Source organism: Chinchilla lanigera, unplaced genomic scaffold, assembly GCF_000276665.1.
Source record: "Chinchilla lanigera isolate Chin_1 unplaced genomic scaffold, ChiLan1.0 scaffold00042, whole genome shotgun sequence".
NCBI classification, from domain to species: Eukaryota; Metazoa; Chordata; class Mammalia; order Rodentia; family Chinchillidae; genus Chinchilla; species Chinchilla lanigera.
The window spans coordinates 7372176-7382330 of record NW_004955443.1 but is presented as its reverse complement, the minus strand read 5'-3'; the positions used below and the strand labels follow the sequence as shown (position 1 = coordinate 7382330).

The window sequence follows — 10155 nt, the reverse complement described above, 5'->3', positions numbered from 1 at the left end:
TGTTTTCTCATGATTATTCCTGTCTTTTGATGTGCAAAGTGTAACTATTAGTCAATGTTATTTTTAGAAAATCTCAGTTTACCATAGCAAACAGTGATGCTTGGTATCAGTTAAATGCCTTTATTTTTTATTTTCTTATTTTTTGGTACCAGGAATCGAACTCGGGACCTTGAGCTTGCCAGGCAGGCAGGCACTTGTACTGCTGAGCCAAATCCCCGGCCCCTAAATGCCTTTAAAAGTTGTTCATTTTCAGAAAGAGAGTGAACATTTTTTGATGCCTACTATGCAGGCAGTGAGTAAGCCATATATCACCATTGTCTTCATTCTCATAGCAATAAATACAATAGTGCATGTGTGCGCGCGCGTGCTCCAGTTTTAAGTGCTTTATATATACCATTGGTTTTTTACTTTTGTTTTTGAGTTTTTTTGAGGCAGGGTCTCACTGTGCAGTTCAGGCTGGCTTTGAGCTCACTTTGTAGCCAAGGCTGACCTCGAACTTGCAAGGATCCTCCTGCCTTAGGATCCTGAGTGCTAGGATTATAGGTGTGCACCCCCCCATGCCCGGCTGTATACCATTGTATTTGAGTTTTACAACTGAGATTTTCACTGTTCTTAGTACTGTTTTTCAGATGAGGAGATAGTGACTAAGAAATGTTCAGAAAGTTGCTTTAAGTCACCCAAGTAGTGTATTTGTATTTCAAAGCCAAGATTAAGCCAAACCTAGATCTTTATGATCCAAAACCTCCCTCTTAACACATTATTTTCATGTCTCTCTGAAACTAACCTTTGATACTCAGTAAATAACTACATTTTCAACAACCCTTCCAGCCCACCAATTGCAAGATGTATTGTCATTTCATATACCACTGCAAAAAAAGAAAAAAATCCCTATAAAATTCCAAATAAGTTGTGAGGTGTTATTGATTCTGGAATGCACCCCAACTACAGAAACATAAAACTGTGTCTGAAAATTGACAAAAAAGATATGTTGGTTTGTCACCTGAGCATTTTCTTTCTTCTTCTTCTTTTTTTTTTTTTCTTTTTTTTGAGACAGGGTCTCTCTGTGTAGTTCAGGCTGGCCTTGAGTTCATTATGTAGCTTAGGCTGGCTTTGAACTTGCCATGATCCCTCTGCCTCAGTCTCTTAAGTGCTCAGTCTCTTAAGTACAGGCGTGCGCCACCATACCCAGCCTCATCTTAGCATTTTTACTTCCATATTACCAGTAATTCAATTGGGTTATATAAAACCATGTATGTTTTGACATTATTTTGAATTTTTGTGTATTGACTTTATAAAATTGCTGTACTAAAGATTTTTGTTTATTTTTTTTAAGTTCAGACTGGCCTTTAACTCACTACATAGCCCAGGCTGGCCTCAAACTCATAGCAGTCTTCCTGAGTGCTGGGGTTACAGGTGTGCACCACCATGCCCAGCCTGATGTCTTGATAGATTATTAGGCTGTTGGAAGATAGGCTCTATAAGACTTAGGAAGCATTTTACGTTCTTACCGTATGCCTTGAATCTCAGCATTGTCCTCCAGAAATCATTGATACATCTAGATTAATCAATTCTGTCTGAACTCACATAACTAAAACTCAGAAGAGCATTTCATTAATTTCTGTGAGGGAGTAAACTGGCTAAATCAGCTAGATTTTTATGACTACTAGTCAGTGGAATTAGTGGATCAAATAATAGGGTCAATTTCTCCACATGTCTTTTTTTGTTTTATATCACATTTAATAAGTGCTTGCTATTAATTAGTTTGGGTGATTAACATGAATAATGCTTAATTTTTTGGTTCCAAAGCAGAACAGACTTAATTTTTTGAACTTACTGTGTCTTCACTACTCTCCTTACCCTCCTCTCCCTAAACTCTCTGCTAACCTACAACTTCAAGATGTAGGTGGTATTTCTTGTATCAGTTGTTGTCTTCTTCCTTCCTAGGCCTTTATCTAATCACCGTATTGAGCCACGGTCTTCATTAGGTGAGCTTGAAAGTTGATACTGAATCTTACTCACCTATTCTTTTTGTATAGCACCATTCACCCTGCTCCAGAGGTATGTAGATACTAAATAAGTGTTGGTAGGAATGTTAGAGATATTTTACTTTAAAATTTTTCTCCTCTCAGTTACCGTACTGGTAATTCTTTAATCTTTATCCTAAAAGGCTCTTTTCTGATAGCTGGACTTTCAGAGCTTCGTGACATGTCATTTGGTACCTTAAACTCAGCATGTCCCAAGCTCTAGTCATTACTGACTTGCCCATTCCCAAACTAACAAGGTGTTATGGTTTGTGTTTGTATGTCCCCACAAAACCTCATGCAGTCATGGGGCAGGCTTCTGGAGTTTTTGTTTGATCCACACTCGAGTGCTGGGATTATGGGTATGAGTGTTACACCCACCATGGGGCGAGTAGCTTGCATACATTATAAGGGAGGGAAAGAGGCTTGCTCTTCCCTCCTGCTCCTCCCTTTTGTTCTTGCTGCTTTTGCTGTCTTCTGCCACTTTAAAGTGTTGCCCTAGTGCCACACCATCCTGCCTTGGAGCCAGCGGATTATAGACTGAAAACTCCACAAACTGTAAGCTAAATAAATCTTTCCTTCCTTAATTTTGGGCGTTGGGTATTTTGTCTCAGCAACAAGAGAAAAGTAACTAGGACACAAGAGTAAGACAAACTGCCTCTTTTCTATCTCATTTCTAGAGAATGATTAAATTAGATAGTGCATATGTGGTGAGAATTCAGTAAATAGTATGCACTATAAATATTGACTTGAAAGAAATACGGGCTCTTTCTTTTTTTTTCTCTTTTTGAGACAGTGTCTGGCTATGCAGTTCAGGCTGGCCTTGAGCTCACTTTGTAGCCCAGGCTGGCCTTGAATTTGCAGTGATCCTCCTGCCTTAGCCTCCTGAGTGCTGGGATTACAGGTGTGCACCACCACACCCCCTTAGTTTATTAGTATTATTATTTTTTGGTACCAGAAATCAAACTCAGGACCTTGCACTTGCCAGGCAGACACTTGTGCCACTGAGCTGTATCTGTGGCTATTAATATTTTTTGAAAAATTTTGAGACAGTGTCTTAACTAAGTTGATCAGGTTGGCCTTGAATTTGTGATCCTCCTGCCTTCTCCCAAGGAATCCCAGATTACAGGTATGCACCATCACAGTCAGTTAATCTGTTCCTTTTTTGGGGTGGGTGGGTAGGATTTTTTTGAGACAGGGTCTCACTATGTAGTGGAGACTAGCCTTGAACTTGCTTATGTAGCCCAGGGTAGCCTCAAACTCACAGTGATCCTCCTGCTTCAGCCTCCTGAGTGTTGGAATTACAGATGTGTGCCACCATGCCTGGTGCTCTGTTCCTTTTCTTTATCCCTGCTGCTACCATTCTACCCCGTTAGTCAGTATCACCTATCACCTTGATTGTTGCAGTCACTTCTACCACCTAACTGATCACCTCCCGACCTTTAACTGTAGCTGATTTGAACATGCAATTCTTCTGCTTAAAATTTTTTCTGCATCTTTTCATTGCTTTCAGGATGATGTCTGCACTTGTTTTGACTTTCAGGACCTTCACAGTTTGGCTTCTGGTTAGCTTCTTTGTCTTCTTGTCCTTTGTTCTTTGACCTCAGTATCCTGATCCTCATCAGTTACTTGCACTTCTCCCTCAAGATGCCAAGGTCATTAGATGCAGACCTCTGTACAGCCTTCGTCTGTCCCAAGTACTGTACCCCCTATTCCCTGCTTACTTCACTTTTGTTACCTCATACTCATCTTTCAGGGGTTAGTCTGGGCGATCCCTCTTTGTGAAAGCCCCCTATAATACAAGTCTCGTTCCAGAAGCCCCTTGTTTCCCTGGCACTCTGTGTGCTCTTATCCAGTTGTAATTGCTTATTTATCATCTCATGAGGCATTGGTTAGGGTGTTACAAAGGAAAATGGTAACTTGAGTATATTTTTAGAAATAATGTGATTAGCCTGGGATATATTAAAAAAGGGAATTAGTCATTTTGGTATTTACCTAGTAGGGAAAGGAAAGATACAGTGCATCTGATAGATGAAAATTTTCAAGTGAGGAAAGACACACTAGGCTCTTTTATAGCCTGAATGTAGAATAAATGCCCTTTAACATCCAATTTTCATCTATTTAGTTTTTGTAGCAGGACTTTTAGAGTGAAAATGATTGAAATAGCCTGTGGGAGGAAAACTATTGGTCACATGACCATTTAACAATTTGTGTGATAGAAGTGGGCATGAAGAGCTGGGGTGGTAACTTGCCCCTAGTTGGGCCTGTCCTATACTTACAGTCTGTACATATGGGCTTCGCTTCTCCTGCTGCAGGTGGTAGGACCTAGTTCCTGGCAGCATAGGCTTGTCTTCTTAGAGCCTTAGGTTGGAGACTCTAGGTAGATTTCGTCATGTATCCTGCCTTGACCAGTTCCTGCAGGTGAGCAGATGAAGTATGCTGCTTAGCTCAGCCTAGGACATGTGATGCCACTTATAGCCAGGGCCCTTTTAGTAGAAAACTGACTCCTAGTAGGGAGGGTAATGAGTTCTGGGCAGACAAGAAGAATACCTGTTGTAATTCATAAATGCTCTTGATTATGGGTTCAACTTTGTAGGTACTTATGGGAAACATACGCTCTGTGTTATGGAGATGAGTGTTCCAGGTGCAGAAATGGTAGGTCCAATATTTTGAAGAACTACATTGGCTTGTTGGTGTGTGCTAGCCATATAACAAATATGGATGCTTGTTTACTAAATGAGACACATATCTGTGAGATGCTTACTGAGTAGTAATCTAAACAAATAAATACAAAGGTGTGCCTAAGGTGCAGTGGGAGAGCCGTCCCACTTTGAGAAAGACTTTGAGAAAGTGGAAAACTTTCCTGAAAGAAGTTAATTGAGCCAAGAAGTATGGCTTCAGTGGGATAGGGTAAAGGGACTTCGGGGCAGAGCATATGTGAAGCACAGAGATGTAATATTGCCCTACCTCGAGTGGGAAACAAGTCCAGGTGGAGTAAAGAGCACCTGAGGAGCTGCAGGGGAGGAGGAGGCCCTGGGGTTGGAAGTCCTTGAATGCATTACAGAGGAGGTAGAACTTGATCTTGAAAGTGATGGTGAACCTTTTAGAACTTCCAGTGGTAACAAACAACCTGCTGTGGCACACATGCCATTGGTTCATCACCACTGCTATAGACAGTCATTGAAGGATTTTGAAGCTGAGCCTTTCAGCCTTGATGTGTCTATGGGATATCTGTGTGGATATGTCTGTCAGGTAGTTAACTATGCTGGTGCTTGGCAGAGAAGTGTTTTGCTGGAGTCAGTTATAAGTGTCAAAATCATGGATTTGGAGAGACCTAGAATAACTGCAGTGAAAGGCTGGGTACAGAACCTGGAGGAGCAATGATACTGAGAGTGAGAGAAGAGAAAGGATCCATGAAGGAGACTAAGGGTCAGCCAGAGACACACCAGAGGAGTGGGCCCTCCTTATCCACAGAGGGAACATCCCGTAAAACTGGCGGGTAGTACCCAACCCTAGATAGACTGCTTTTTCCAAGTACTGTACATGCCTATGATGAAATGTAATTTATAAATTAGGCACAGTAAGAAATTAGCAGCAGTAATTAATAATGAAATAGAACAGTTCTAACAGTACACTAATGAGAGTGTGAATGTGGTCTCAAAGATATGGTCCTGCACCCCACATTTACCTTGTGATGATGTCAGATGATACAATGGCTATGTGATGAGATGAAGTGAGCTAAATAACATAGGCATTGTGATGAAGCATTGGCCACTATGCCCTTTTTCATTGAACCTCGGAAAGCTGTTCTAAGCAGTGTGTACCATCCTGCTTCTTTCCCCGCAAGAGGTGAACCATCCTTTTGGTCATGGTTTCCATTCTGTATGCAGTACCTATTGTTGGTCACTAGTGTCCCTCTTGGTTATGAGGACCACTGCATGGTATTAGGGTACTTTTCCTTAAGTAATCTTCAGTGGTACACAACTTAGAACTTGGGAACTGTTTATTTTTGAACTTTTCCATTTGATATTTTCAGACTGAGATTGACCACAAGTAACTGAAATGACAGAAAGTAAAATTGAGGATAAGGGAGGATTGTTACAGATGGGGAGATTGTATTGAATCAGAGTCAACAAAAAGTAGAAGCTGAAACAACAAATAATAAGCTACCTTTTAAGAAACTGATACTATACAGGAAATATTAGGAGTTTATTTAGTTTAAGTTAAGAATTCCCAATCATTATCAATTTTGGGTTCATTGAGAAAAATTTTCGACAGTTCTTCCAGTGTAGGAATTTGTAATTTTATTTCCTGTTTTTTTTTTTTTTTTTTTTTTTTTTGAGACAAGATCTCGCTATGCTGTTCAGGCTTGCCTTGAGCTCACTTTGTAGCCCAGGCTGGTCTTGAACTTGCAACAATCCTCCTGCCTCGGCCTCCCGAGTGCTGGGATTGCAGGAGTGAGCCACCATGCTAGGCTGTATTTCCTGTTACATGTAAAGACAGAAAGGAGGGGATGGAAGTTTTTTTTGTTGGGTGCTGGTTGGAAGGAAAGAAGCTGTGGCGTAGACAAGTGGATATAATATAGCACAGTCATTGGGGGAGTACAAAGCCCATAGTAGAGTGTTAAGATCCAGTAAAGCTATTTTGTCATGGACCCAGAGTTAGTGATTGATTGCATAGTTGTAATTAAATTTACTTCATTTAGGATTTTCCTCCCTTCCTCCATTCCCCTTTCCTCCCTTCTACCCTTTTCCCTGTTTGCTTTCTACTCTCCCTTTGTCTTCCCTTTCTCTCTCTCTCTCTCCTTTCCTCCCTCGGTGCTAGGGATGACCCCAGGGCTATGCACATGCTAGGCAAGTGCTCTATCACTGATTATATCCCCAGTCCTATTTTGCAGGATTCCTATTCTGTTTTGTTCTCTTCTATTTTTTCTTTCTTCAATAAAACAAGACAGTTTATTTGGAAAAAGATTGAAAAGAAAGAAGATAGACATCTATGTTGGGAGGCATCAGAGTTGAGTATCCTCTATTCTATTTTGTACTCTGCCTCTCTTGGGTCAGCAATTGTCTGTCCCTGCTAAGTCACCATCTCTTTTTCTTTGTAGTTAAACTCTTCATATTTAAAAAAAATTATGGTGAAAAATGTATAACATAAAATTTACTATTTTAAATGTTAGGTGTGCAGTATAGTCATGTTTACTCTTTGCATCTTATTGTGCAATTTTTTCATCTTATAAAACTGAAACTATATTTCATCGAACAACTTCTCTTTTTTTCCCTCCTCTCAGTCCTTGGCAAACAGCATTCTTCTTTTTGTTATCATTCCTTGCAAAATTATCAATAATTCCCTAGTACCTTCTACTTACACCATATTTAGCTTTCCCCACTTGTTCCAAAAGTGACCTTCATTGCTGCTTTTTTTAATTTTATTTATTTATTTTTTTATTTTTTAAGATGGTCTTGCGATGGAGTTCCAACTGGCCTTGAGCTCACTTTGTAGCCCAGGTTAGTCTCGAACTCGCAACAATCCTCCTGCCTCAGCCTCCTGAGTGCTGGGATTACAGGCGCGCACCACCATGCCCGGCCCTTCATTGCTGCTTTAAGAAAAAAATTGATTTCAATCAAGGGCTGCCCATTGCATTTAGCTATCTCATCTTTTTTGAATGTAAACATGTCCCTCCTACCCTTCCACACTTTCATTTACCTATCTTCTCCTTTATGGTATTGACTTGCTAGCTCTGTTGAGATTTTATTACTTTTGTATTGCTGGTTTCCACCTCATGGTACACTGTGGGTACTTTCTTTGTCCCCTATATTTACTGGCAAGTGGGAGTTAGATCGAAAGGTGTGAGTAGAATTAGGTTAAACATTTTGGAAGAGTACTTCATATTGTTTCATGATAATAGGTATGTAGTGTCTAGTTTCACTATTCTACTTTATCGTGATTACCAAGGTAAGGTGGTAACAGTCTTTTTTTTTTTTTTGCTGTACTGGGAATTGAATTCACGACCTTGAGCTTGCCAGGCAGGCACTTACGCCACTGAGCTATATCCCCAGCCCCCAAGGTGGTAACAGTCTAAGTGATCATTTCTTTTTTGCATCTAATAAATAATCTGGGATGGTATTTTGATACCATTGGTTTCTATCAACTTTTCATGTAATGGAGCTTTAAACATTTCTTGATTTATTTCTGAGGTTTTGTTATCATTTATTTGTGAAACTAACAGCTGCAGGCTATAATCCCAGCTACCTGGGAGACTGAAGCAGGAGAATTGCAAATTCAGGGCTAACCTATGTAAATTAGCGAGCCTTTTTTTTTTTTTTTTTTGGTTTTTCTCCAGTACCGGGAAGCGAGCCTTTTTTTAGAAGAATAAGGAGTTAGAGATGTAGCACAGTGCTCCCTGGGATTCAGTTCCTAGGACTGCCCCCTCAAACCCAGACCACACCACACCACACCACACCACACCACACCACACCACACCACTATAAATCACAATGAATTTTTCAATTGTTTTTGTTCTCATTTTGTTTTCAGTCTTCCTTTGAATAGATGAAAAGACAACAGCCTAGACCAGACCTGGGAGTGGAGGACAGGTCAGCTGAGGGGGACTAGAGGTAGAAAGGAAGGTAGAGCCAGAGGAGGAGCCAGGCTTGGCTAATGGGGGGTGTCCTGCATATGAACACCTGGTCTAAGGGATGTTCCAGTTTTTAATTGTAAATAACTAAATAAAATAGGAACTTCTTTTTTCTGTTTTCATTGATAACACTTGATTAGCTATTTAATTGTGTTATGAAATGATAGTTTTATTTTCCATTGTTTTACATTTAGTAGCTCGCTGCCTGAATAAAGACAAGTTTTCCTGCATCATCTGGGGCTATTTTGTTACTTTGAAATAGTGTTTTACTCAGAAAAGGCCGAATAAATGCTGTGTTTTTTCTCTTTATACCAGTATTTTCAGAATGTAATAGTCCTTTTAATGGTGGCAAATGAAGTCTTTCTCTTTTTCTTTGGAATATCATATATATTATGAATAGTCCATTTAATTTAATTTTATTATTATTATTATTATTATTTTTTTTTTTTGCTTTTTGAGGCAGGGTTTTACTGTGCAGCTCAGGCTGGCCTTGAACTCACTTTGTAGTCCAAACTGGCCTCAAATACTCAGTGATCCTTCTGCTCCAGCCTCCTGAGTGTTGGGTTTACAAGCCTGTGCCACCACGCCCAGCTTGAATAGTCTATTTTAGATTTTTCACTTGAGATTGTAAGTTGGTATAAATTTGTTTTTATTATATAACATTTTATTTTACAGTAAGAAGACTTTCTGTTAGAGACAGGAGAGCTGTAGAGTTTGCAGATGTCAACCATGGCCTTTCTAAGCACATTGGTAGCATCAATGCCGGAAAGACGGTAAGTCTTAATAAAATCCTAGGGCATAGGGCTGGGGATTATAGCTCAGCGGTAGAGTGCTTGACTAGCATGTATGAGGCCCTGGGTTCAATCCCTAGTAACATGTACACACATATATACAAAATTGTAGGTGTAACTATTTTACACATAGATTTTCAAGCTTTCATTTATATATTTGAGCAATTAAAATAAAAGAAAAATTTCTCATGAAAAGGGAAATAATCACAGATTTTTGTTAGTAGAATTTCTAAAAGAGCTGCTGGTGGTATAAAATGTATACTCAAAGAATCTAAAGAACTGTGTTGTATGATTTTCCCACTTAACAAGGGTTCTATTTTCTCTAAAATGCCATTCTTTGCTCTTTCAGATACTACATGTCATTCATTAGCCATTCACAAATACTTGTGTGCCTGTTTTAGATATGGAAGAATATATTATTGTGATCCATGTTTTCAAGGAACACGGCTAGCTGTAGAGCTAAACTTATACAGATGAAAGTATCGTAGTTCCAGTGTGGCTGTCTGGGAGCTCACTCTCCCTGGGCTCTGTACAGGTGGTGCAGGAGAGCACAGGGCTTAACCCGTGATGTACAGTGCCTTTTCATGAACATGGAGATGAAGTTGGGTTGCATATTGTTACAGCTTCTCTGAGTCCTGTGGTACTATGACTGAGGAGGCAAACCAGGTTGAAAACATGTCCATTGGGAACAGGGATGTATATATATATA

General features: G+C 39.8%; 1 protein-coding gene across 7 annotated transcripts in view; it reads left to right on the top strand.

Annotated features, from left to right (window-relative positions):
• Positions 1 to 10155, top strand: part of N4bp2 (NEDD4 binding protein 2) — a 140696-nt gene that overhangs the window by 53431 nt on the left and 77110 nt on the right. For all 7 annotated transcript variants that reach the window (XM_013518097.1, XM_013518095.1, XM_013518094.1 and 4 more), the window contains one exon: positions 9331 to 9428. The gene's annotated coding sequence lies outside the window, so the exon portion shown is untranslated. The remainder of the gene's footprint in view (positions 1 to 9330; positions 9429 to 10155) is intronic.